The sequence below is a fragment of the Geotrypetes seraphini genome, chromosome 13 (genome assembly GCF_902459505.1).
Source record: "Geotrypetes seraphini chromosome 13, aGeoSer1.1, whole genome shotgun sequence".
In the NCBI taxonomy this organism is placed as follows: Eukaryota; Metazoa; Chordata; class Amphibia; order Gymnophiona; family Dermophiidae; genus Geotrypetes; species Geotrypetes seraphini.
In genome coordinates, this window is record NC_047096.1 from 27,055,747 (window position 1) to 27,081,979 (window position 26,233).

Sequence of the window (26,233 nt, forward strand, 5' to 3'; positions counted from 1 at the left end):
TTGTTCCTGTCTCCATGGGATCTATCTCCATCCTCATCCCAACTCTGTTCCTGCCCCATCCCTGCAAAATCTGTCCTCATCTGCACAAGGCTTGAACACTTTAAAATAAGTGTCTGAGGCTTGTGCAGATGAGGACAGAGCTTGCAGGGATGGGGCAGGGGCAGGGACAGAACTTGTAAGGACGGCACAGGGTTGGAGATAGATCCCATGAGGATGGAGACAAATTTTTCCTTATGTCTTTCTCTAATTTGCATACCTTGCACGAAGATATGCCTTTCCATATGACAGATTCAGGATAGCTTCTTTCCTTGAAACCTAACCACAACTGCTTTGCATGATATTTAAAGTCCTCCACTGTTGAACAAATACGTCTCAGTCTAAAAATTTGACCGACTGGAAGACTAGATTTTAAGCATTAAGGGTTTAAACCAGGGGTAGGGAACTCCGGCGCTCGAGAGCCGTATTCCAGTTGGGTTTTCAGGATTTCCCCAATGAACATGCACTGAAAGCATGCATGCAAATAGACCTCCTGCATATTTATTAGGGGAAATCCTGGAAACCCGACTGGAATACGGCTCTCGAGGACCGGAGTTCCCTACCCCTGGTTTAAACTATCAAAATGAAAATAAGAATTACATGTAGTGGGCTTTTGGTATAAAGATGTGGAGATCACATCCCAGTTTTCTTAATGACCACATCCAAACACTGTATGACAGAAAGATGGAATTGCATAGTAAATTTTAAATTAGGGTCCAAATTATTTAGCCAATTCATAAAATCTTGCAAGCGAATTTCAGTGTCACGCCAAAAAAAACAAAATGTCATCCACAAACCGCTTCCAAAATGAGATCATTAGGAACTACTCCAATGGATAAATAAACTTACCCCCTCTTTTACTAAGGTGCACTAACCGCTTAGCACATGCTATAGACTAACATGCACGCGTTAGCGTTTAGCGTGCGCTAAATCGATTAGCGCATGCTAATCGGTTAGTGCACCTTAGTAAAAGAGGGCATTAGTTTCAAATTCAGCCATGTATAATAAGTTGGTTACAGATATTGCCAAAGCAGCACCCTTAGCACCACCTGTTGAAAAAAAATCACCTTGAAACCAAAAATAATTATTATCAAGTACAAAACTTGCCAAGCTATACTAAAAATACCACAGTGATCTGCTTGGGACCAGATCTTTTAGCTAATGAAGTCACAATAACATTCCTAGCTCCATAGTTCATGATCTGGAGGCCCTGATGTTAGAGGCAGACTTAGATATTGTTGCTTTCACAGAATCATTGTTCAGTGATTCCCACGGAAGGGATGCTAGCATACCAGGCTATAATCTTTTAGGAACTACAGGGATGGACAAAAAGGTGGAGGAGTAGCTCTCTATGTGAAGAGCAATATCCGGGCGACTGAAACGCAAGGGACCCGAGGACAGGAGGCAGCGATCATGGATAGCTTTGAAAAGAGAAGATGGAACTTCTATCTACATGGGAGTTGTCTACAGTCCTCCAACTCATTCGGAGCAACTTGATAAAGAGTTGGTTGCAGATATCCAGAAGTTGGGAAAGAAAGGGGAGATGCAACTGTTGGATGATTTTAACCTGCTGGATGTGAATTGGAAAGTCCCATCTGCGGAATTGGAAAGAAGCAGAGAGATTGTGGATACTTTTCAAAATGTTTTTCTCAGGCAAATGGTGCCAGAACCCACGAGGGAAGAAGCGATGCTGGATCTGGTGCTCACAAATGGTGAAAGTGTATCTAGCGTCCAAGTTGGTGCCCACCTGGGTGGTAATGATCATCAAACAGTTTCATTTTTTAAACAATTTTTATTAATTTTCAAACTTTGACAGTGCAATACAATTAATTGAACATAAAACACACTATTAACTACACAAGTAATACATAAAACAATCATTTTCTCCCACCCTCCTCCCAATTATTAATACAAGACATATGATGTGATTACAATATTATAATTAAGTAATTTAAATCAACAAAATACATTTCCCTCCCCCCACCCACCCTGGATGTGTAAGGAAATCTAAGAAAAAGGAGAGATACATGACCCTTATTGCGAGGTAACAAATGTAGTCAATGGGCTCCACATTTTATTAAATGAACTTCTAAACCCAAAACAGTTTGATTTGATATAACAGCTAAAGTAGAGGGTGGCCACACAAAACCCAAAGTCCTGGATTTCAAACTTGCTGACTTTAGCAAAATAAGGAGCACCTGAAGAAAGAGCTGATAGGATGGGAAGATATACGAGACGTGGAAAAACAGTGGAGCAATAAAATTGGTGACCAACCTTTACCTGAGCAAAATAAACAAAACCAAGAGAAAAAGGAAACCGATAATGGTTTTCCAAAGATGTGATAGAGAAAATTAAGGCAACAGAGTTGCCATTTATGAAATACAAAAAAACCCCAAAAAACCCACCTCAAGAAGAGGTGAACAGAAAGGAATACTGAATGAAATTGAAAGAAGCCAAGAGAGAGATAACAAGCAGAAGAGCAAAGGCTTGAAATGTTTTTTGTTTTTAAATCTTTATTGATTTTCAAACTTTGACAGTGCAATACAATTAATTGAACATAAAATACTGCATAAAATGCACTATTAACTACACAAGTAATACATAAAACAATCATTTCTTCCACCCTCCTCCCAGTTATTAATACAATAAGACATATGATGTGATTACAATATTATAATTTTTTTCAGGTATATTAGTGTAGAGAAAGGCAAGAAAAGGAACTGTGAAGCTGAAAGAAGCTACAAACTGCTTTGTGGAGACTGATGAGGAAAAAGCTAACTTGCTAAAAAACACAGAAGAAAATCCTGGAGATGGACCAAGATTGAGGCATAAAAATGCCGCTTCTTGAGATGTTAAAATCGAATGTTCCAACGCATCCATCCCTACAGCCCCAATCTTCTCCTGTAAAAGAGGCAATGGATCTCCAGGTAATTTAGTATATATACTTGGGTCTAATAACATAACATAGCGCAAAAAGTTTGCAAGTTTATTAGGATTTTTATATACCGCCTATCAAGGTTATCTAAGTGGTTTTACAATCAGGTACTCAAGCATTTTCCCTATCTGTCCCGGTGGGCTCACAATTTTTCTAACGTACGTATGTGTATACCGCAGTACCTTCCAGTTATATGAAGTTCACAATTTGAAGAGACTGAGGGCTCCTTTTACGAAGGTGCGCTAGCGTTTTTAGTGCACGCACCGGATTAGCGCACGCTAGCCAAAAATCTCCCGCCTGCTCAAAAGGAGGTGGTAGCGGCTAGCACGCGCGGCAATTTAGCGCACGCTATTCTGCGCGTTAAGGCCCTAGCGCACCGTCGTAAAAGGAGCCCTGAGTAATTTCAGTGAAGTACAGATCTTAGGGCTTCTTTTACGAAGGTGCGCTAGGGCCTTAACGCGCAGAATAGCGTGCGCTAAATTGCCGCGCGTGCTAGCCGCTACCACCTCCTTTTGAGCAGGCGGGAGATTTTTGGCTAGCGTGCGCTAATCCGGTGCGTGCACTAAAAACGCTAGCGCACCTTCGTAAAAGGAGCCCTCAGTCTCTTCAAATTGTGAACTTCATATAACTGGCCGAAAATCTACCGCCTGCTCAAAAGGAGGCGGTAGCAGCTAGCGTGCGCGGCTATTTAGCACGCGCTATTCCGTGCATTAAGAACCTAGCGCACCTTCGTGAAAGGAGCCCTTAATCCTACAAAAATTTATCATATAAGCGTTCAACTTCCTAAAATGTTGATAAGATGCATTATTAGCAATTAACCCCTTCCTTTACAAAGCCGTGTTAGCGTTTTTAGCGCCTGCCGCAGTGGTAACAGCTCAGAGGTTCATAGGAATTCTATGAGCGTCGGAGCGGTTACCACGGCGGCCAGTGCTAAAAACACTAGCGCAGCTTTGTAAAGGAGGGGGTAAATGATCACACTGCTTACTTGACTCAAAAAGATATTGTTGTTTAGACCAAAGTACCAGAGCTCTTCCTTCATCAATTCTAGAGATCGACAAATCTTTATTTGAACACAAATGGTTTTAATGCATCCCATTGTAGTTTGGATAAATTTAAAACAAAACTGGACTCTGCTATGAGTTGCTTCCAATCACTTTAAGTCCTGCAAAAATCAATACCTGGTAAGTATTTATTGCCGGATCTGGTAAACCATGAGGGTACCAATTGGATTTAGAACGCTTAATAGAGATATCCACAGATGACGGGTTTATTGAAAAGTGGAAGCAGGAAAGGTTGAGAGAAGGAGAAGAAAAAATGAGAAAGGAGATAGAGCATCTCCCTTATGAAGAGTATTTAAACAGATTGGGCTTTTCAGCTTGGCGAAAACATTTACTAGAAGTCTATAAAATCATGAATAGGATGTAAGGTTAAATAAGGAACAGATTGTTAACCTTTCAAACAACAGTAAAAAAAAAAAATAAAAGAGGACACTCCATGAAACTAATGACCAGCCGATTGAAAACAAATCATTGATTTTTTTTTTTTTAACACAGGCAATAATTAAAGCTGTGGAATCTGTTGCTTGAGGATGCAAGCAAGGGGGACCAGCATAGCAGGATTCAAAAGAAGATTGGACAAGTTCCTGGAGGAAAAGTAGATAAGAAATCAATAGACAGGTAGACTAGAAATGCTTATCCCTGGAAATGAGCTATACTACATTTTGTGATCTGCATATATATATGTGTGTGTGTGTTTGTGTGTTTGTTTGTGTGTGTGTGTGCGCGCATAAACATCACATGGATATGCATGAACATACTGTGTCTCAGTGTGTTAGGATCTGTACATGGCTGAGAGAAAGATAATGGGCTACATTCACTAAGCAAATCGATCATGTACCGATCGGTTTGCGAGCCCTTTGCGACCCGATTTCCCTCCGACCTGATTCACTAACCTGTGTCCCGACCATCCTCCGATCCGCGCATGCAAATGAGGGGGAACGGCCTTCAAATGATGGCAGGCAGCGATTCACAAACCAAAAACCCTGTAACACCGACTGGGCTGGCGATCACAAACAAGCGACTGCTGAGGACCAGTCGCTCAGGTCCTTTCCGACTGCCCCGCCTTCTGCCACCCTGCTCTCTGCCCCAAACTTCTGCTCTCAGCCCTGATCTTTCCTGCCTGCCCCGAATCTCTCCTGCCTGCCCCAAATCTCCTGCTCTCTCCTGCCTGCCCAAAATCTCCTCTTCTCTCCTGCCTGCCCCAAATCTCTCCTGCCAGCCGTGAATCTCTCCTGCCTGCCCCAAATCTCCTGCTCTCTCCTGCCTGCCCCAAATCTCCTCTTCTCTCCTGCCTGCCCCAAATCTCTCCTGCCAGCCGTGAATCTCTCCTGCCTGCCCCAAATCTCCTCTTCTCTCCTGCCTGCCCCAAATCTCTCCTGCCAGCCGTGAATCTCTCCTGCCTGCCCCAAATCTCCTGCTCTCTCCTGCCTGCCCAAAATCTCCTCTTCTCTCCTGCCTGCCCCAAATCTCTCCTGCCAGCCGTGAATCTCTCCTGCCTGCCCCAACTCGCCGCCCTGCTCTTGTCTCAACTCTCCTGCCCTTCCCCCACACTATGAGCCCATGGTTTTAACCTGCGGGTTTAAAGCGGGTTAAAACCATGGGCTTCTGAAGAAAAAGTAAAAACAGCTAGATTTAAAAAAAAAAGCTGTTGCTCTTAAGCATACGCAGACCGCTAGAGAGCGTTCCTGACAGTCGGATGGGGGTGTGATTTCAATCGCCTTCATTTGCATGAGGGCGATTTGTGAATCAGCCGCCCGGTCATGGATCGGATCCGATCCGTGCCCTTTCTGAATCTAGCCCAAGGTGTACGTGAGGGAGGGGCGATTTAAGACGTACTGTACACGGAGGAAGATAATAAAAGCAGAGACAGAGGTGTGTCTGCTTGTGTAAATATGTGGAAACAAAGCAGATGTGCTGCAAATGTCCCCTTCCCGTGTGGATTAGCACACAGCACTGCTGTAGAAATCCTATCATCTCTCTCAGATAAATCCTGCATGGAATTGAAAGGAACCTTCTAAACGCTGTATTCATTACTTCCTCCAATATAATCAGATTATCATATTGAGGGGAAGTGAAATGATTAAAATTTCATTTCCTTGGCCGTAAATTTTATGGATGTTATAAAACCAGGGTTAGGATCACTATAAAGAACCAGGTTGCTGCACCGCTGTTTTGGCCGTGATTTCACATACGCACATGGAACATGACTGAGAACAAACCGAGCAGTTCTGATGTACCTCCCACCATTCTCCCAAGTCAGCTGGGGACTCAAAAAGATAAAAAAGCACTCTGAATACTAATTAGTGCAATTAATGGAGCCCCGTCTGTATAGGTAGATTGGTGGTTATTTCATTCATTCATTTATTAGGATTTATTTGAAGAAATACACCCAAGGCAGTGTACAGCAAGAACAAGTTGAATATAGATAACAGACAAATTACAGCTGTAAAAATATTCAAATACTACTTAAATTGTCCAACACAATACACAATAAAACAAGGAAATAAACAGCATAGGGTGTAAGCAAAGATGGGTCCTACAGACAGACAAGACAGAGTAGCAGGAATAAAAAAATTATCGGACTAATTTAAAGGCAGTTGCGCATGAAGTCAGAAGGATGTGTGACTATAATCTCAGTTAAGGTAGGAGTGGATAAGCAAGTCATACTACAGTAAGTGCAGTCAGTGCTAGTCCTTGTGTGTGTGTGACCAGCAAGTTAATAGCTTCTTCCATTAAAGGCTTGGGAGAAGAGCCAAACTTTCACCTGCTTCCTAATGTAGAGATAGTTTTGCATGAAGCAAACCTTTCAGGGAGTGCATTCCAGAGTGTGGCCTGGATGCGCTAAATGCTCCGATCATGTACCGATGGTCGCTAAACCAGTTTGACTGGTTTAGCGACTGATGGAATTTGCCAACATGATTTTCAAAATGGCTCGCCGCATGGTTTTCCGTGTGGTCCTACATTCTCTGACTCTGCAATGCAAATGACCCCATTACTATTACAATGAGGTCATTAATATTAAAATGAGCCATCCAATCGATGGCCTCACATTGCAAAGGCACACATTGACTGGTAAAATCGACCCGATAAGAGCAACAGGTCTGGACATATTTTTTTTTCTATGGGCATAGATGTATGTGTGTAACACACGCACAGTATCTGTCTCATAAAAAAAAAGTCAAGCCATCCCTCCCCCTCGATTATGCCCCCTGACAAAGCCCAGTACAAAAATAGAGGCAGGAGGGATGCCCACTCCTTCCTGCTGCCGTGAATCCTTCCACCAAACTAACCCCCCTCACCAAGATCCCCTCCTGACTACCTGTCTTTACAAAACAAATGGCAGAAGAGATGCCCACTCCCTCCTGCTGCTGCCCCCAGCTCCCCCTACAACCCCAAACTACCCCCGTACCTCTAAGTACAGATGACAGCAGGAGAAATGCCTAATCAATCCTGCGTACAGGCATGCCACTCCAAAATGGCGAGCCATCCCCTTCTCGGTGCATCCTGGGATCTAAGGCCCTGATTGGCTCTGATGCCTAAGGCCTCTTGTGTGTCTGAGCTAATCAGGGCCTTAGGCCCCTCTCAGTGCATCCCAGGATGCACCAGGAAGGGGAGGGTCTGCCAGTTTGCATTTGTCCAGATTATATTTCATTTGCCACTTGGACCACCCAGTCTTCTAATTTCCTAAGGTTTGCCTTCAATTTTTCACAATTTGCATGTGTTTTAACATCTTTGAACAGTTTTCCCCTTCCTTTACACAGCCATGCTAGAGTTCTTAGCGCCGGCTGCTGTGGTAATAGCTCCAATGCTCATAGAATTCCTATGAGCGTCTGAGCTGTTACTGTCGTGGCTGGTGTTAAAAACACTAGTCTGGCTTTGTAAAGGATGGGGTTAGTGTCATCTGCAAATTTAGTCACCTCACAATTTCCATATCATTTATAAATAAGTTAAATGGCACTGGTCCCAGTACAGATCCCTGCGGCACTCCACTGTTTACTCTCCTCCATTGAGAAAAATCACCACTTGACCCTACCCTCTGTTTTCTATCCGATAACCAATTCCTAATCCACAACTGAACTTTGCCACCTATCACATGATTCTTTCATTTTCTCAGGAGCTTCTCATGAGGAACTTTGTCAAAAGCTCTCTGAAAATCTAGATACACTACATCAACCGGCTCACCTTTATTCACACCTTCTAAAAAGTCAAGCAAATTTGTGAGGCAAGATTTCCGTCTCATTAAATCATGTTTGTCTACGTGTTCCACAATTTTATTTTTTATAATTGTTTCCACCATTTTGCCCGGCACTGAAGTCAGGCTTACCGGTCTGTAATTTCTTGGATCTCCCCTGGAACTCTTGTTAAAAATTGACATACCATTGGACATCCTCCAATTTTCAGGTACTACATACGATTTTAGCGACAGGTTACAGATCACTAATAGCAGGTGAGCAATTTCCTCTCTCCAAAAGCAGCCAGTCAAGGTTTCTAGGAAATGTCCAGCAGACCTCAACGAGTAAGTGTGTTCCTTGCTGCCCACTAGAGGTGTGCAGATCCAAAATCTTCATTTTGTTTAAATATTTGTTTTGCTCTAGGCCAGGGGTGCCCACACTTTTTGGGCTTGCGAGCTACTTTTAAAATGACCAAGACAAAATGATCTACCAACAATAAAATTTTTTACAAAAACACAAAGCACACCGTACGCAGATAAAATGTTAATTATCATTACTATTCCAGGGTTTTTTCAAAGAGGTCAAGGCAAATGACTCTATGCACTGTCACCTCAGTAACAACCATACAAAAATAAACAAATATACCCCCCTCCCTTTTTACTAAACCACAATAGCAGTTTTTAGCGCAGGGAGCTGCACTGAATGCCCAGTGCTGCTCTCGACGCTCATAGGCTCCCTGCGCTAAAAACCGCTATTGCGGTTTAGTAAAAGGGGGTCATAATGCAAAATATAGACAGCAGATATAAATTCAGACACATTTTGATCACTAAATTTAAAATAAAATCATTTTTCCTACCTTTGTTGTCTGGTGATTTCATGAGTCTCTAGTTGCACTTTCTTCTTCTGACTGTGCATTCAATCTTTCTTCCCTTCTTTCAGCCTGAATGCTTCCTCTCCTCCAGACCTCATTCCCTCCCCCAACTTTTTCTTCCTCTCTCCCTGCCCTTTCTTTCTCCCTGCCTCCCTTTCTTTTTTTATGTTTCCCTTCTTTCCTTCTGTCTCCCTGCCTGCCCCCTTTCTTTCTTCATGCCCTCCCCCAAGCCACTGCCGCCGCCATCGGGGAAAAGGTCTCCAAGCCACCGCCGCCATTGGGGAACAGGCCTCAAAGCTGCTGCCACCGCCCCAAGCTCTCCCTGCGTCGGGCCGATCAGCATTCCTCTCCCAGATGTCAATTCTGCTGTCGGAGAGGAAGTTCTGGCCCAGCCAAGCAGCGATAGGCTGGCCTGAACTTCCTCTCCGACGGCAGAATTGACGTCGGGAAGAAGAAGGCAGATTGGCCCGGTAGATCGCCAAGGCAAAGTGAGTCTATCACGGAGCCTGGGATGGGCTTCGCGATCGACTCACTTTGCTTTGGCGATCTACCGGTCGATCGTGATCGACCTATTGGGCACCCCTGCTCTAGACAATGCAAAGAGTGTGTGCGCTTTCCAAAGAATGTATACTGTTATCAAGTGTCTCTTCAAAAGAGTACACATTTTTTTTCACAAAGACTGACCCTACTCCCCATCTACCTGTTACATCACATGTATGATTTTAAAAACCTTATTCTTATCTCTTTCCAGTAATCTATTTTCCAGGCTGCAACACTAACCTTTTAAGTAGTTCAATCCGCAATCAGTTTTGCTGTTCTTCTCTGTATCTTTTCATGCCTCTCTATATCTTGTTTTGAACTGGGTAACCAGAACATATACAAGTTTATTTTTATTGCCTTCTCTCTGTGCTTTTTTTTTTTTTAAAAGGTTCTATTTTTGAATATATTTTTTTATACATAATGAAGTGTTGAGTCATACTTACCTTTCAACGCAAATAGGTATGTAAAAATGAGATACTGAATTAGAGCAGGGAGGTCTCAACCCAGGATATCTACAATGGATATACATGAGAGAGATTTGCATGCATTACCTTCATTCTATGCAAACCTATCTCATGCATATTCATTGGGGTATTCTGAAAACCTGACTGGCTAGATGTGTCTCATGGATTGGGCTGAGAACTCCTGGATTAGAGTCTTGAATTGCATTAGCGTAGGCACAATTAATATAGTAGGTATCACGATGTAAGGTTCATATTATTAAAACATTTTTCCAAATAAAAGAACGTGATACCACAGTGTACAGTTCAACCTCCCCTGCTCTAATTGTTTTCACAGTGACAGTGATATCAGCATATATAGTAAGATGACATTTTAATTTCTTGGTTCATGCCAACCAGAGATGCTTAAGAGAACAATGCAATCTAGATTTCAGCAAATTTATTTTTTTATTTAGTATAGTAGTCAATTAGTCATCAACATTTTATGTTAATAGGTGAATATGTACCGTAACGTGAGCAGTATGACTTTTTTATTTCAGACTTGTTTAAGTTTTTATTCTCTGTAACTTATGTAAAGTAAATGTATTTTGTACATTTTTATATGCTTGTACATGCATTTATTTCTGCTTCTTCAGATATTTGACAATACCCCCTAATGCAGGCAGTTACTGAAACACAACCATGTTAGGTTTGATGAAATTGGTTCAACCATTTTGCTATGGCCTTTTTATTTGTTTACTGGGTATTCCTCTTGGCATTCTTTCTGCTATTGGCAACATGGACCTATATAGGCTTTTATGTTGAGGGTCAAGGGACATTTTTTGGGTGAGGGTGAAAGGAGATAGAAACATAGAAACATAGAAAAATGACGGCAGAAAAGGGCCAAAGCCCATCAAGTCTGCCCACTCCATTGACCCTTCTGTTTGATTTTGCTCACCACCCCCTGCCCTCACCTCATTAGAGATCCCACATGAATGTCCCATTTATTTTTGAAATCTGCCACGCTGTTGGCCTCAATCACCTGCCGTGGGAGTTCATTCCAATGATCGACCACCCTCTCAGTGAAGAAATACTTTCTGGAGTCTCCATGAAATTTCCCTCCCCTGATTTTCAGCGGATGCCCTCTGGTGGAAGAAGGTCCTATAAGACGGAAGATATCCTCTTCCACCTCGATACGACCCGTGATATATTTAAATGTCTCGATCATGTCCCCTCTCTCTCTTCGTTCTTCAAGTGAGTACAGCTGCAATTTATTCAGCCTTACTTCATACGGAAGATCTTTGAGCCCCGAGACCATCCTGGTGGCCATCCGCTGAACTGACTCCATTCTCAGCACATCTTTCCGGTAATGTGGTCTCCAGAATTGAACACAATATTCCAAATGTGGTCTCACCATGGATCTGTACAGTGGCATTATGACCTCTGGCATCCTGCTGATAAAACCTCTACGGATACAACCCATCATTTGCCTTGCCTTAGAGGAAGCCTTTTCCACCTGATTGGCAGTTTTCATGTCTTCACTAATGATTACTCCTAAATCCCGTTCTTCCGTGGTCCTAACTAAGGTCTCACCATTTAACGTGTAAGTCCTGCACAGATTTCTTTTACCCAGGTGCATCACTTTGCATTTTTTAGCATTGAAGTTAAGCTGCCAAGTCGATGACCATTGTTCTAATAGTAGTAGGTCCTGTGTCATATTGTCAGGCATAGTGCTTTTACCTACTATGTTGCACAGTTTGGCGTCGTCGGCGAACAATGATATTTTTCCTCTGATCCCTTGGGTCATATCACTTATGAATATGTTGAATAGGATTGGACCCAAGACCGAGCCCTGTGGTACTCCACTGGTCACATTCGATGTTTTGGATGGGGTACCATTTACCATCACTCTCTGAAGTCTACCGCTCAGCCAATCCTTAACCCATGCAGCTAGTGTTTCCCCTAATCCCAGCGATTTCAACTTGTTCAATAACCTACGGTGTGGGACGCTGTCAAAAGCTTTGCTAAAGTCCAAATACACTACGTCCAGGGACTCCCCGGCATCCAGTTGTCTTGTTACCCAATCGAAGAAGCTAATCAGATTTGATTGGCAGGACCTGCCTTTGGTAAATCCATGTTGATGGGGATCACGTAGATCTTCTTCATCCAGGATTGTATCAAGTTTCTGTTTGATCAGTGTTTCCATGAGTTTGCATACTATGGATGTGAGACTTACCGGTCTGTAATTCGCCGTCTCTGTCCTGCAGCCCTTTTTGTGGAGTGGAATAACGTTAGCTGTTTTCCAGTCCAAGGGAACTCTTCCCGTGCTTAGGGAGAGATTGAAGAGCACAGATAATGGTTCCGCCAGGACTTCCCTCAGCTCTCTGAGCACCCTGGGGTGTAGGTTGTCTGGTCCCATGGCTTTGTTTACTTTGAGTCTTGAAAGTTCGCAGTAGACGCTACTGGGAGTAAACTTGAAGTCTTGAAACGGGTCTTTCTGGCATTCCCTTGTCCATAAAAGTGGACCGGATCCCGGCTCCTCACAGGTGAAAACCGAGCAGAAGTATTCATTTAGTAGTTCTGCCTTAGTGGAATCTGATTCTGCATAATTCCCGTCCGATTTCCTGAGTCGTTCTATCCCATCTTTGTTTCGTTTCCTGTCACTAATATACCTAAAGACGGATTTATCCCCTTTCTTAATGTTCCGTGCTAGATTCTCCTCTATTCGGAGCTTGGCCTCTCTGACTGCCTTCTTGACAGCTTTAGACCTGTCCTGATAGTCTTCTTTTACCTCCTGCTTTCCTAAATGTTTGTAGGCAATAAATGCTTTTTTCTTCTCCTTAATGAGGTCCGAAATTTCAGTATTGAACCACTGGGGTCTTTTGTTTCTCCGACTTTTGCTGACCGTTTTTGCGTAGCGATTTGTTGCTTCATGCAAGGTGGATTTCAGAGTCGACCACATATTTTCCACATTGTCAGTTTGTGCTTGGTTTTGCAGCTCCCGATGGACAAAATCTCCCATGCGTTCGAAGTCTGTGCCTCTAAAGTTGAGGACTCTCGTCACTGTATTTGATCTAGAGAAACCCCACTTGAGGTTAAGCCATATCATGTTATGGTCGCTAGAGGCCAGCGTATTGCCTACCGATACTTCTGTGACGCTGTCTCCATTGGTGAGTACCAGGTCCAGTATTGCCTGGTTTCTAGTGGGCTCCAGTACCATTTGTTTGAGTCGTGTACCCTTTATGGAGGTTAATATTCTTCTGCTGCCACAGGTAGTCGCAGAGAGTGTGTTCCAATCTGCATCGGGCATGTTGAAGTCCCCAAGCAGAACTGTGTCTCCACGCAAAGTGATGTTCTCTATGTCCTTGATCAGTTCTATATCCTTGTCTTCCTGTTGTCTTGGAGGTCTATATACCACACCAAGGTATAGGCATTTTTCGTTCCCTCTGGCCAGGTTCACCCAGAGGGATTCCCCGGAGTATCTAACATCCGTGATTCTAGTAGTCTTGATGTTTTCTTTAATGTATAGTGCTACCCCTCCTCCTAACTTGCCCTCTCTGTCTCGACGAAGCAAGTTGTAACCTGGTATAACCATATCCCACCCGTGCGAGTCCGTGAACCAGGTCTCAGATATTGCCACCACATCTAGGTCTGCGTTCCTTATTTCAGTCTCCAATTCCAGTATTTTGTTGCCCAAACTGTGTGCATTAACATACATAGCCCTCCATACCTTATTGTTGTTAAGTCCCTGTGAAGAGATTCCCTTCTTATTTAGTGTGACTCCCATTTTATCATGTATAGTAGGGGTACTTACCTTGGACTCAGAAGTGTGGTTGTGGCTCGCCACCTCAGGATAGTTTCTTACTGCTCTGGAATGTGAGTGGATACCCTCCCCCAACTTACCTAGTTTAAAGCCCTACGAAGTAGTCGGGCTAGTCGATGTCCGAATACATTTTTACCTCTCCTGGTCAGGTGGAGTCCATCTGGTCCCTGTAGTCCCTGTAGCGCCTCTCCATGGTCTAGGAATCCAAAGTTCATTTCAATGCACCATCCGCGAAGCCACTCGTTTGTCCATTTGATACGCTCTTCTCTGGCTTTACCTTTGTCTCTTACTGGGAGGATCGATGAGAAGACCACCTGTGCTCCTGTCTGCTTTAGCTTCTGACCCAGGGCTCCGAAGTCTTTGGGTATGTTTTCCGAGGCACTCCTGGCAGTGTCGTTCGTACCTACATGGATGAGAAGCATAGGGAAATGATCATGAGGTTTTAGAAGTTTATCTAGACAGGTGGTGACATCTCGGATCTTGGCTCCAGGGAGACAGCAGACCTCTCTTGAATGCATATCTGGTCTACAGATTGGTCCCTCAGTGCCCCGCAGCATGGAGTCCCCAATGACCACCACTCTGCGCTCCTTCTGAGGGGGCCGAACCGTGCGCTCCTGAGTTGAAGTTATGTGCTGGGTGTCTTCCTGAGCCTCTTCTTGTACCTCCTCGGTGGATTCATCTTGTAAGATCTGGAATCTGTTTCTCAGGGTGAGTTGTGGGGTCGATGTAGAACTACCCTGTTTGTGAGAAAAGAAAGAAGAGGAAGAGGTTGTCTACAATGAGATGTGTCTACAATGCCGGTAAGAGTTGAAAATCCACTTGCACCACTGTTTCTAATATACAGAAATGTTTAGTCCTTTTCAGACTTGGGGTTTAGCAATATGCCAATGATCATTATTTAAGATAAAAAAATTTAGTGTTTTTGTATTTTTCATACATATATTTATGTATGAAAAAATCAGTAAGGTATTGGTATATTAGAGAACCGGTTGAGGAAGCTTGCGACCTTTTGAAAAGTCTGTCGGGTAATTATTCCCGTTAAGTAAGCCGCTTTTGAGGTCTCCTTGGGTTTAACATAAGAACATAAGAACATAAGAAATGCCTCCGCTGGGTCAGACCCGAGGTCCATCGCGCCCAGCAGTCCGCTCACGCGGCGGCCCAACAGGTCCAGGACCTGTGCAGTAAATTTCTATCTATACCCCTCTATCCCCTTTTCCAGCAGGAATTTGTCTAAACCTTTCTTAAACCCCAGTACTGTACTCTGCCCTATAACTTCCTCTGGAATTGTATTCCAGGTGTCCACCACACGTTGTATAAAGAAGAACTTCCTAGCATTAGTTTTGAATTTGCCTCCTTTCAACTTTTCCGAATGCCCTCTTGTTTTTTTATTTTCTGAAAGTTTGAAGAATCTGTCTCTCTCTACTCTCTCTATGCCCTTCATGATCTTGTAAGTCTCTATCATATCCCCTCTTAATCTTCTCTTTTCTAGGGAAAAGAGTCCCAGTTTTTCCAATCTCTCAGCGTATGAAAGGATTTCCATCCCCTTAATCAGTCGTGTCGCTCTCCTCTGAACTCTCTCGAGCAATGCCATATCCTTCTTAAGGTAAGGTGACCAATACTGGACGCAGTACTCAAGTTGTGGACGCACCATTGCCCGATACAGCGGCAGGATAACTTCTTTCGTTCTGGTTGTAATACCTTTCTTGATTATACCTAGCATTCTATTTGCTCTGTTAGCGGCAGCTGCGCACTGTGCTGTCGGCTTCATTGTCATGTCCACCATCACCCCCAAGTCCCTTTCTTGGGTACTCTCATTCAAAAACATCCCTCCCATCGCATAATTATACCTCGAATTTTTGCTTCCCACATGCAATACTTTACACTTCCCAACATTGAATTTCATCTGCCATCTCTCTGCCCATTCCCCTAGTTTGTCCAAGTCTCTTTGCAATTCTTCGCAGTCCTCCTTTGTCCGAGCTCTACTAAATAGTTTGGTGTCGTCCGCAAATTTTATTATCTCACACTTCGTCCCTGTTTCTAGATCATTTATGAATATGTTAAAAAGCAGTGGCCCGAGCACCGAGCCCTGCGGAACACCACTCGTGACCTTTCTCCAGTCTGAGTAGTGGCCCTTCACCCCTACCCTCTGTTTCCTACCTTCTAACCAGTTTCTGATCCATCTATGCACGTCTCCGTCCACCCCATGGTTCTTCAGTTTCCGGAGTAGACGTTCATGAGGCACCTTGTCAAAGGCTTTCTGGAAATCTAGGTATATGATGTCTATGGGGTCTCCTCTGTCCATTTGTTTGTTAATTCCTTCGAAGAAGTGCAATAAGTTAGTCAGGCACGATCTTCCCCTGCAGAAACCATGTTGGCTGGTTTTCAGAAGTTCGTTTCTTTCAAAATGTTCATCGATGTTTTCTTTTATCAGTGCTTCCGCCATTTTCCCCGGAACCGAGGTCAGTTTCCCGGGTCCCCTCTTGATCCCTTTTTAAAGATGGGCGTAACGATGGCTATCTTCCAATCCTCCGGAATCACACCTGTTTTCAGAGATAGGTTGCAAATTTGCTGCAGTAGTTCCACTATTTCCTCCTTTAGTTCCTTTAGAACCCTTGGATGGATTCCATCCGGACCCGGCGATTTGTCAGTTTTTAGTTTTTCTATCTGCCTGCGCACCTCATCAAGGCTCACTTCCAGGTTTAGACCAGGGGTGTCCAACCTTTTTGCTTCCCTGGGCCGCATTGGCCGAAAAAATGTTTCTGGGGCCAGACAAATGCGCAAACGCTGCAGCAAGACAGAGGAGGGAGCCGGCAAGACGGTAAACACCCGGGGGCAGCAGAAGAAAACATCACCCTCGACCGGGGTCGCACAAAATACTTCACGGGGCCGCATGCGGCCCTCGGGCCACAGGTTGGACACCCCTGGTTTAGACAGTACTTGAGTAAGTCTTAACACCTTGCTATGCAGAAGCATTAACGTCAACAACTGGATATACATCACTATGATTAAGATGTCAAAGATGATTGACTGGCAATCTTGATTTCATATGATTTATAATTGATTGTCGGCCAGTCTAATTCATTTATTTGATCCCGGTAGAAGTGATTAGTCCTATACAGAAACATACTGATATGCTCTATTTTATTTTCCATTCCTTTTCCTAAGAATTCCTAAACATTTTATTTGCATTTTTGAATGCTGCTCCACATTGGGCTGTGGACTTCAATATATCAGCCAAGATCCTCTTTTTGGGTAGCAGTATCTGATAGGAACCCAGTAATGTGTACCTGCCATACACCTGTCCACATAAATTTCATCTGCCAGTGTCCGTTCTCCAGCCAAGATTTTCCTAAAGTTTCTCACATTCTGGGAAGATGGACCATTGAATCCTATTCTTTGCCTTCTATCTTTCAGCCAGTTACCAATCCGCAGCAAGATATTATTCTAGTTTCGTATGAATGATTTTATTGAATATCCTCATCATACTGTATGGTCACTGAGGGATCTAGGCAACCAAATATCTGAAGCAATATGCTTGTTTGGACATGTTTGAGATGGAGAAACTGGGCAGCTGAGATCTATGGGTACAACCATTGACTTTCAAGCCTTGCATTGAAGAATGCTGGTGTAGAAGGACCGAAGTTGAGATACACACTGACAAATGACACAGGATGGTTTCCCATGGTTATTTTTAGGGGACAGGGACAAAGTCTGTCCCTGTGTCATTCTCTCATCCTCAAATGTCATTAAAATTTCCACCCTGAGAGAGACACTCCAGGCCACAGATGTCACTTTAGCTAGGCCATGGCTCCTCTTTTATTCGAAACACTCAAGCCATTGGAGTACATTTCTTCCTGCAGTTTTGCTGTTCATATTTAATTCCAATCCAGTGCATCATGCATTACAAGATTGGAAAGGCTAGTTTCTAGCTTTCCCTGATCAGAGGAGCTGACCATTGGATGAAGACTTCCTGAAGGGATATGTTGACCTAGGCTGCCTCAACCTAGAAAGCATTGATTTTACCATCAGGGCAGCGTTTACATTTAAAAGACAGACAATGCAAGTACGTTCAATTATCTTCAAAGCAGCCGAAGGGAAGGAAATTGGTCTTGGATGTGGTAAATAGACTCAGAAAACTCTATTGAAGCAAGCAAGAAAAAAGGATACTCCAGGGACAGCTGGCTGATCGCACGGCTGCTCTGTGCTTATTCAGAAATCTGATTAAAACTCGCAACATTCCGAAGCTGCCTTTGAATCCAGCTGAGATCAGAAATGGAGCTGGGATGCATTTACACTGCATGCTGTGCAGGATTTTGCAATTCATATAAGTTATTATTATTATATTATTATTATTATTACTACTACCCCATCAATTTTACAAAAAACAAACAACCCAAACAAAATAACCCTACTTGGAGAAGCATTCATTTTGCACCGCTATCTTTGATCCTTATGTCCTTAAGTAGGATCTAAATTAATGGAGTTAAAAACAATCAACACGTGAAGGCCTCTTCTACTAAACCGCGCTAGCGGTTTTAGCACAGAGAGCCACGCTGAATGGCCCGTGCTGCTCCCGATGCTCATAGGAACTCAATGAGCGTCGGGAGCAGAGAATCTCGGAGACAGTGAAAACCAGAAGGCCTTGAGCATGCGCAGATGCTCAAGGCCCAGCCCAGGCAAGAGGGAGGATCTTTGGGCACCAGTACGTCCTGTGTGTTGGTGCTGGTGCCAGATCGGGGTAAAGGATTGTGTTTGAGCGTGCGGGCGGTGGATGCCGGATCACAGGAGGGGAGGGGGACTCGCAAATCAAGTCAACGCTTGGTTTGCGAGGCACGATTTGCGGGAATGTTTTGCTCGTCTTGCAAAACACTCGCAAACCGGGTTACTCGCAAACCGAGGTTTGACTGTACTTGAAATTATAAGTTGTTTTTATCACAATAATATCTGCATCCTTGTGATATAATGCTGTATGATGCATAATATGGTAATCTAATATGTTTATTTAAAAAACAGATTTAGATATCTTTAAATACTAGAACATCATTATAGTAACATTGTTATGCTGTTAACAAAATTGTAAGTTAAACTGTACCTGCTGTACACCGCCTTGGGTGAATTTCTTCATAAAGACTGTTAATAAATTCCAATAAAGAAATAAATACTCAAGAATGGATATAAATGTTAGCTCCTGCAATATAGGCACAATTTCTGCCGTCAATGTCTAGTTTTTCTTCATAAAGACACATAAGCACCCAGTGGCATAGTAAGAAGAGGGGGGGGGGGGGCGGCACCTCTCTGCCATTCACGCCACGCTCGCGTCTTCCCTTCCCTGCCTCCATAACTCACTACTCTAGCCTGCTGCTCATGCCGGCCTGGCTCCCTCTGAAATCACTTCTGGGTCACGGGGCCAGGAAGTGACATCAGAGGGAGAGCCAATGCCAGCTCGAGCAGAAGCCGGAGAAGCTGCTCGCACTGGCAAAGACATAAATAAATATGGGATGAGAAGGAAGGGCACGAGTGTGGCATGGAGGCATGGAAGAAGTGGGGTTGGTGCAGAAGGAGCTGGGGGTTGGGGGTGGAGAGGAGGGCGCAGGGGGCACCTCCCACCCTTGCTATGCCAATGTAAGCACCTACCAGATTTTATGAATGTACAATCTGGACCCATAGAACCGCCCCCCCAGGCCTGCCCAATTCCACCCATCCCCGCTCTGTTAAGCCCATGCCATGCCCCAGCCTTACCCCCGGCCCCTCAGCCTGCTCACTAGGAGGGAAGGTGATGCCCCTCCCGATGCGATCTGCTTTTCTAAATCTGGACAAAGTGCCGGGTTTTGAAAAGCCATCCGGACATGCCCTCTAAAAAGAGGACATATCCGGGTAAATCCGGACGTCTGGTAACCCGGCCTATGGTCTATAAAATAGCACCTAAATAGATACCTTCTTGCCCTCTTAAACTAAACACCCTATTTTGAAATTACTGTATATACTCAAATATAAGTCGATTCGAATATAAGTCAAGACCCCCATTTTTCCCCCTCAAATATAAGTCAGGCAGCTTAATATTCAAGTGCCCTGCCCTGTCGGGCTCTGCACCCAACCCCCTTCCCTCCCTTCCCCATCACTCTTTCCTTCCTCCCTCCTTGTCAGGCTCTGTACACAGCCCCCTTCCTTCCCTCCATCCATGTGCCACCATCTCCTTCCTACCCCCTCCATCCATGTGCCCCAGTTCCTCTTCTTTCTGTCCCCCCCTCTCCATCAGCAGCGGCAGCCTTTATAGCTGGCTGCTCTTGGCAGCGTCAGGACTTCCTCTTAGCTGGGTCCTGCCTTCACAAAAACAGGAAGAAGGCAGGACCGGCAGAGAGGAAGGCCTGACGCTGGTAAGAGCAGCCAGCTGTAAAGGCTGCTGGCCGCTGCAAGGAAGAAGATCGTCGGCCTTTAGAGCATTCTCATGGGCTGCACCTGGGGCGGACATCCCTCCCTTCCATCTTTGTTGTTGTCCTCTCCTCCATGGCAGGTCTGTATTCCAGACTCCAGACTGCCTTGTGATCTTTTTTAAAAGTTTTCCCACCACCTCTCCTCTGGCTTTGGCGTCGTCGACTCAATACGCAGTACACAGTGTCTATGCATGAAGTGAGCGGGACAAGGGGAAAAAGGTCGAGGAGAGAGGAGAATCCAGCTTCATGCACAGCACACACCAATCAGGTGACTTGGTGTATGCTGTGCATGTCTCCACTTAGTTGACTGCTGCAGTGGGGTCTTTAATTTTCGGGTTGCTGGCCACCGCCACTGCACCCCCCTACCCTACCCCAAACGGCGAAACCCAGACAAAGAGGACAAAAAGAAAAATATGCCCGGACTTTCTGACAAAGTGCCAAAAAGAAGACATATGCTGGTCATCAGTGGGGGTACAGATGCAGTGCCAGTTATTGGGGGAGGGTGGAGGAAAGCAGTGCCGGCCATTGAGGGAAGGGGGTGGTGGAAGACAACAGCATTGCTCATCGGGTGGGGAGGGGAGGAAAAAAGCACCATCATTGGAAGGCGACTCAAATATAAACCGAGACCCCCAAAATCTCAGTTTATATTCGAGTATATATAGTACCATCCACATGTTGCGCCTCTCCACAATGTGTGTCTGTTGTGCACACCATGGCCGCAGTATGTGTGGAAATCCAAGCTTGAAAGAGGCACTGCATGACATCGACCACAGTCACATTTGAAATTTAAGCACAGAAAATCTTTGCCATTTTCTTGTAATTTGGGATTTGGCGAAAGCGAGCTGAATTTATATACACTGCAGTTCCATCCCAGGGCTACATTTGTGCTGCTGATTGCTTAGCAACCCTCTCTGCTGAGTCACGAAAGATAAACTGAGAAAAGCAAGAGGATCTCTGCCACCAGCCCTGGAATCTAAAAACACTTAGGCTCAGTCAGAGCTGACTCCATCTACCCCTCTCCCAACCCTCCCAAAACCAAGGGTTTCGCCAGACCCATGACCCTGCAGTTAGGTCCCTGACGCCAAGCAGGAGATCTAGGTTACATTCAAGGCCAGGCCGATGTAACCCATGCCCCATTCACCCTGTATACGCCCCCGTGCTCATCAGATTTTTCAGCCTCTGCATTTTGCCAGAGTCTCTTCCCCTTAGTTTTGGCCCACAGCATACCACATATTTTCTCATTTGTCATCTTTGGATTTGAGAAACTTACAGCAATGCCAAATTACTGTCTTACCTATATATAAATAAAAGACTGTCTGGAAATACCTGCCACAGCTGCAGACCACGTTTTGCAAGACTATTAGGAACATTTTCAAAAAAACAAAGACGTTCAAAATATGGCATACTCCGGCACTTGAACATCCTAATCGCCAGGACATCCAAGAGCCGATTTTTGAAACAATTTTTCTGGACATCTTGCAAGGCATCCTAGCCACTGTGCATTCAAAAGTCAAGGGGTGGAGGGGGGGCATGTTAGAGGCGTGTTCTGGGAGGGCTTTCAGCAGGCTTAGATTTGGATGTCTTGTGGTACTAATCAAACTTTTCCCAAGACGTCCTGGACGGAACTTAGATGTTTTGAGCTAGACCTGTTTGCAAAAGCGTCTGTGTGCCAAAAAGTATCCAAACTGACCAGATGAGCACTGGAAGGATTAAATTATGATCCTCCCCCCAGACTCTACCAATGGTCATAGACCTTCTTCCATGCCCCTCCAAAAATCTGAATGAAACTGTACTTACCTGTACATACTAGCAGCACCTGGTATAGGAAATCCTAGTAGAGCATCACACAGGTGTCTTAAGTAGCCTGGTGAGTGGGCTAGTGAGCCATTGAGAGGAGGACCCAGCACCATAAGCCACTCTAACCCCAACATTTATGATGGAAAGTATGAGGCCACCAAAACCCGACAGAATTCTACTATACTGCTATATAGGTGCCACCTGCAGCCTTAAGGGATTGGGATTTGTATACCACCTTTTTGTAGTTTTACAAACAGACTCAAAGCGGTTTGCCTACAGGTTCTTCAAGGGTATTGGGATGGTAGACAGGTGGGTATAGCAGGTTTTGGGGGAGTTTTGGAGTGCTCATCATACATTAAAAGGGGGTTCTAGTGAGAGGTACTTCTGGCACCCTTTATGTGAAATTCACAGCAGTGCCCTCTAAGATTCCCCATTGCTCTTTTGGCATGTCTATGTGGCCAGTCCATTACAATACCAGCCCCTCCTGCATCCAAAAGTTCTGGAGTCGGACATTTTTGGACTTGGACGATTTTGTGATTGAAAATGGCAAACAAAGTTGGCCATCCTAAGGTTGAAGGTCCTGGCGGCCAAGACATATGAACATAAGAATTGCCGCTGTTGGGTCAAACTAGTGGTCCATCCTGCCCAGCAGTCCGCTCACACGGCGGCCCCTAGGTCAAGACCAGTGCTCCAAATGAGACCAGTCTCACCAGTTTAGCATGAACTTGTCCAACTTTGTCTTGAAACTCTGGAGGATGTTTTCCCCTATGACAGACTCCGGAAGAGTAGGCCATTTAAAAAAAAAAAAAATGGGGATGTTTCGCAGTTTTGCCAGTTTTCGAAAATGGCTGTTTCTCTGCCTCCGACTTTGGAAATCTTGAGGGAAATGTCCAAGGCCGGACTTGGATGTCCTCTCAAAAATGCCCCTCCACATAGCCTGGGCAGTTCCTTCAGCCTGAAAGTCTGACACGTTAAGAATAACTTGGTACCCTACATGCTTGTGATCTAAGTATCATTACAGTAGCTGATCTAGCCACAGGGAATATTTTTGTTGTGCTACAGGTCCCATCATCAGTATAGATGTTTTTCCTTTACATTGCTTGGACATTATGCATGGTGATCCGCCTTGGCAAAAGGTGGAATATAAATAATAAACTATATTCAATTTCTATACCGTTCTAGCTAGATTCCGTTTAACGAGGAACCATGAGGTTGTGTGTGTGTGTGGGGGGGGGGGGTTGGGGGAGGGGGGATGGTAATATGGGGGTATAGTCAGCACCATCTACAATTCAAGTCAGCGAACAAAAAAACTCCACATGTTATACCAAATGTTATAAAGCATTAAATAAATATATGAGAGCTTTTTGAAAAGTAACGAGACTGCCTCTGTTTTTCTTTACAAGAAGTAGACGTGGCAATGCTGTGCCAGTTCTCGTGAAGCTCATATGTCGACATTTCTGAACCCGCAGTTGGACTGCCGTAGTCTTCATTGTTGGGTCACAGGGAAAGGAAGAACGTTGTACATTTCGTCAAGGCGGATGAGGAAGGCATGCCTGTGAGAGCAAACAGCATGGCTGCTTCACCACCCTATGCTTGCCGTACCATTTCAAGCATTTCATTAGCGCTCTTTTCAAGTTTAACATCAAAATTCAATCACATCTCTAGTGTACTTTCACCGACACGTCTTCCTTGTCTGCCAGGACAAAATGTACGAAATTCTTCCTCTCGCTGTGACCCAATAATGAAGACTACGGCAGTCCAACTGAGGGTTCAGAAAAGTTGATGACACTCCAATTAAGCAACATTACAGACTTATTTATGTTTAATTGTGAGACTGGTAATATCTCCCTGCTGTGAATCAACCACAGGACCCCTCTTGGACTCCTGCTTTTTTTTTTTTTTTACTGCTATGAACATATAAACTAGGGTTACCAGATTTTCCAGAATGCAAATCTGAACCCATGGCCCCACCCCCAGGCACACTCAGTTCTGCCCAGTCCCATTCCACCCGAGTCACGCCCCGTTCCACCCACTGCGAGAGAGGTGGTGGAGAGTAAAACTGTGACTGAGTTCAAAGAAGCGTGGGATGAACACAGATGATCTAGAATCAGAAAATAATATTAAAAATTGAACTAAGGCCAGGACTGGGCAGACTTGCACGGTCTGTGTCTGTATATGGCCATTTGGTGGAGGATGGGCTGCTGAGGGCTTCAATGGCTGGGAGGGTGTAGATGGGCTGGAGTAGGTTTTAACAGAGATTTCGGCAGTAGGAACCCAAGCACAGTACAGGGTAGAGCTTTGGATTCTTGCCCAGAAATAGCTAAGAAGAAAAATTTAAAAATTTAAATTGAATCAGGTTGGGCAGACTGGATGGACCATTCGGATCTTTGTCTGTCGTCATCTACTATGTTACTATGAAAGAGAGAAAGAGAGAGAGAGAGAAAGAAAGACAAAGAGAGAGAAAGAGAAAGACAAAGAAAGACAAAGAGAGAGAAAGACAGAGAAAGAGAGAGAGAGAAAGAAAGACAAAGAGAGAAAAAGAGAGAGAGAGAGAAAAACAAAGAGAGAGAAAGAGAGAAAAAGAGAGATAGAAAGACAAAGAGAGAGAGAGAGAAAGAGAAAGAGAGAGAGAGAAAGACAAAGAGAGAAAAAGAGAGAGAGAGAAAAACAAAGAGAGAGAAAGAGAGAAAAAGAGAGAAAAAGAGAGAGATATAGAAAGACAAAGAGAGAGAGAGAAAGACAAAGAGAGAGAAAGACAAAGAGAGAGAAAGAGAGAGAGAAAAAGAGAGAGAAAGAAAGAGAGAGAGAGAGAGAAAGACAAAGAAAGAGAGAGGTGGTGGAGAGTAAAACTGTGACTGAGTTCAAAGAAGCGTGGGATGAACACAGATGATCTAGAATCAGAAAATAATATTAAAAATTGAACTAAGGCCAGGACTGGGCAGACTTGCACGGTCTGTGTCTGTATATGGCCATTTGGTGGAGGATGGGCTGCTGAGGGCTTCAATGGCTGGGAGGGTGTAGATGGGCTGGAGTAGGTTTTAACAGAGATTTCGGCAGTAGGAACCCAAGCACAGTACCGGGTAGAACTTTGGATTCTTGCCCAGAAATAGCAAAGAAGAAAAAATAAAAAAATTAATTTAAATTGAATCAGGTTGGGCAGACTGGATGGACCATTCGGGTCTTTATCTGCCGTCATCTACTATGTTACTATGTTATGTTACTATGCCCCATCCCCTCAACCTGGTGTGACACAATGAAGTCACACACATGCATGCATGCACAGATGCCGTCCCGATGTCGCTGCTAGCTGGAAGCTCTTCAAAACCTGGACAAAGTGCCGAGTTTTGAAAAGCCGTCCAGACCCCCGGACATGTCCTCGAAAAGGAGGGCATGTCCGGGGAAATCCCGATGTTTGGTAACCCTAATATAAACAATTCCAACAGGTGATAGAATTCCAAAATCCAACAAGGCCCAGCAAAGTAGAACTATGAAGGCGGGCAGACACCACAAATCTAATTTCTAGGGATTTTATTGGAGGAAAGCTGCAGGGGATTATCATTAGAACCATCAACAGGGGCTCTGCTGTCTATTCATAATCTGGTTGAGGCTAAAAAGCAGACAAGCGCTTTCCAGACTCTGTCGGGAATGAATTGCTTGATGTCCTTTTATCAGATCTGACTACTACACTTCCTCTGGGTCTCATACTGCTCTGGTATAGGACCAAAATCTGGCAGGCAGCCGAACTGAAGAGACATTTCGCTTCAGCTGTTGATAAGTGTGGAAATGTTTTAAGGACGTTAATCGTCACAGTTTCCAAAGACAAGGCAAAAGACAAGGAAGAGAGATGGCCGCAGATTAAAATTTCATGTGGTGTTAAGTCTCGCTCACATTCTGATTAAACACATGCACTTTTCTAAAGGACGAGGCTGTACAACGATGGCACTTGGGCACGGCCTAACATACGTGGCAGCATCTTGGAATACATTAGCTGCCTCCTGGGGGGTTTTCACATGCTGGCAGATGCAGAAAAAGTGACAGCAAAGAATTAGATTCCGAAATATTCAGACAAAGAAAAGAAAAGAAAATGCATTATAGATTTGACACGCATCAAATTATCCCGAAACCACAGG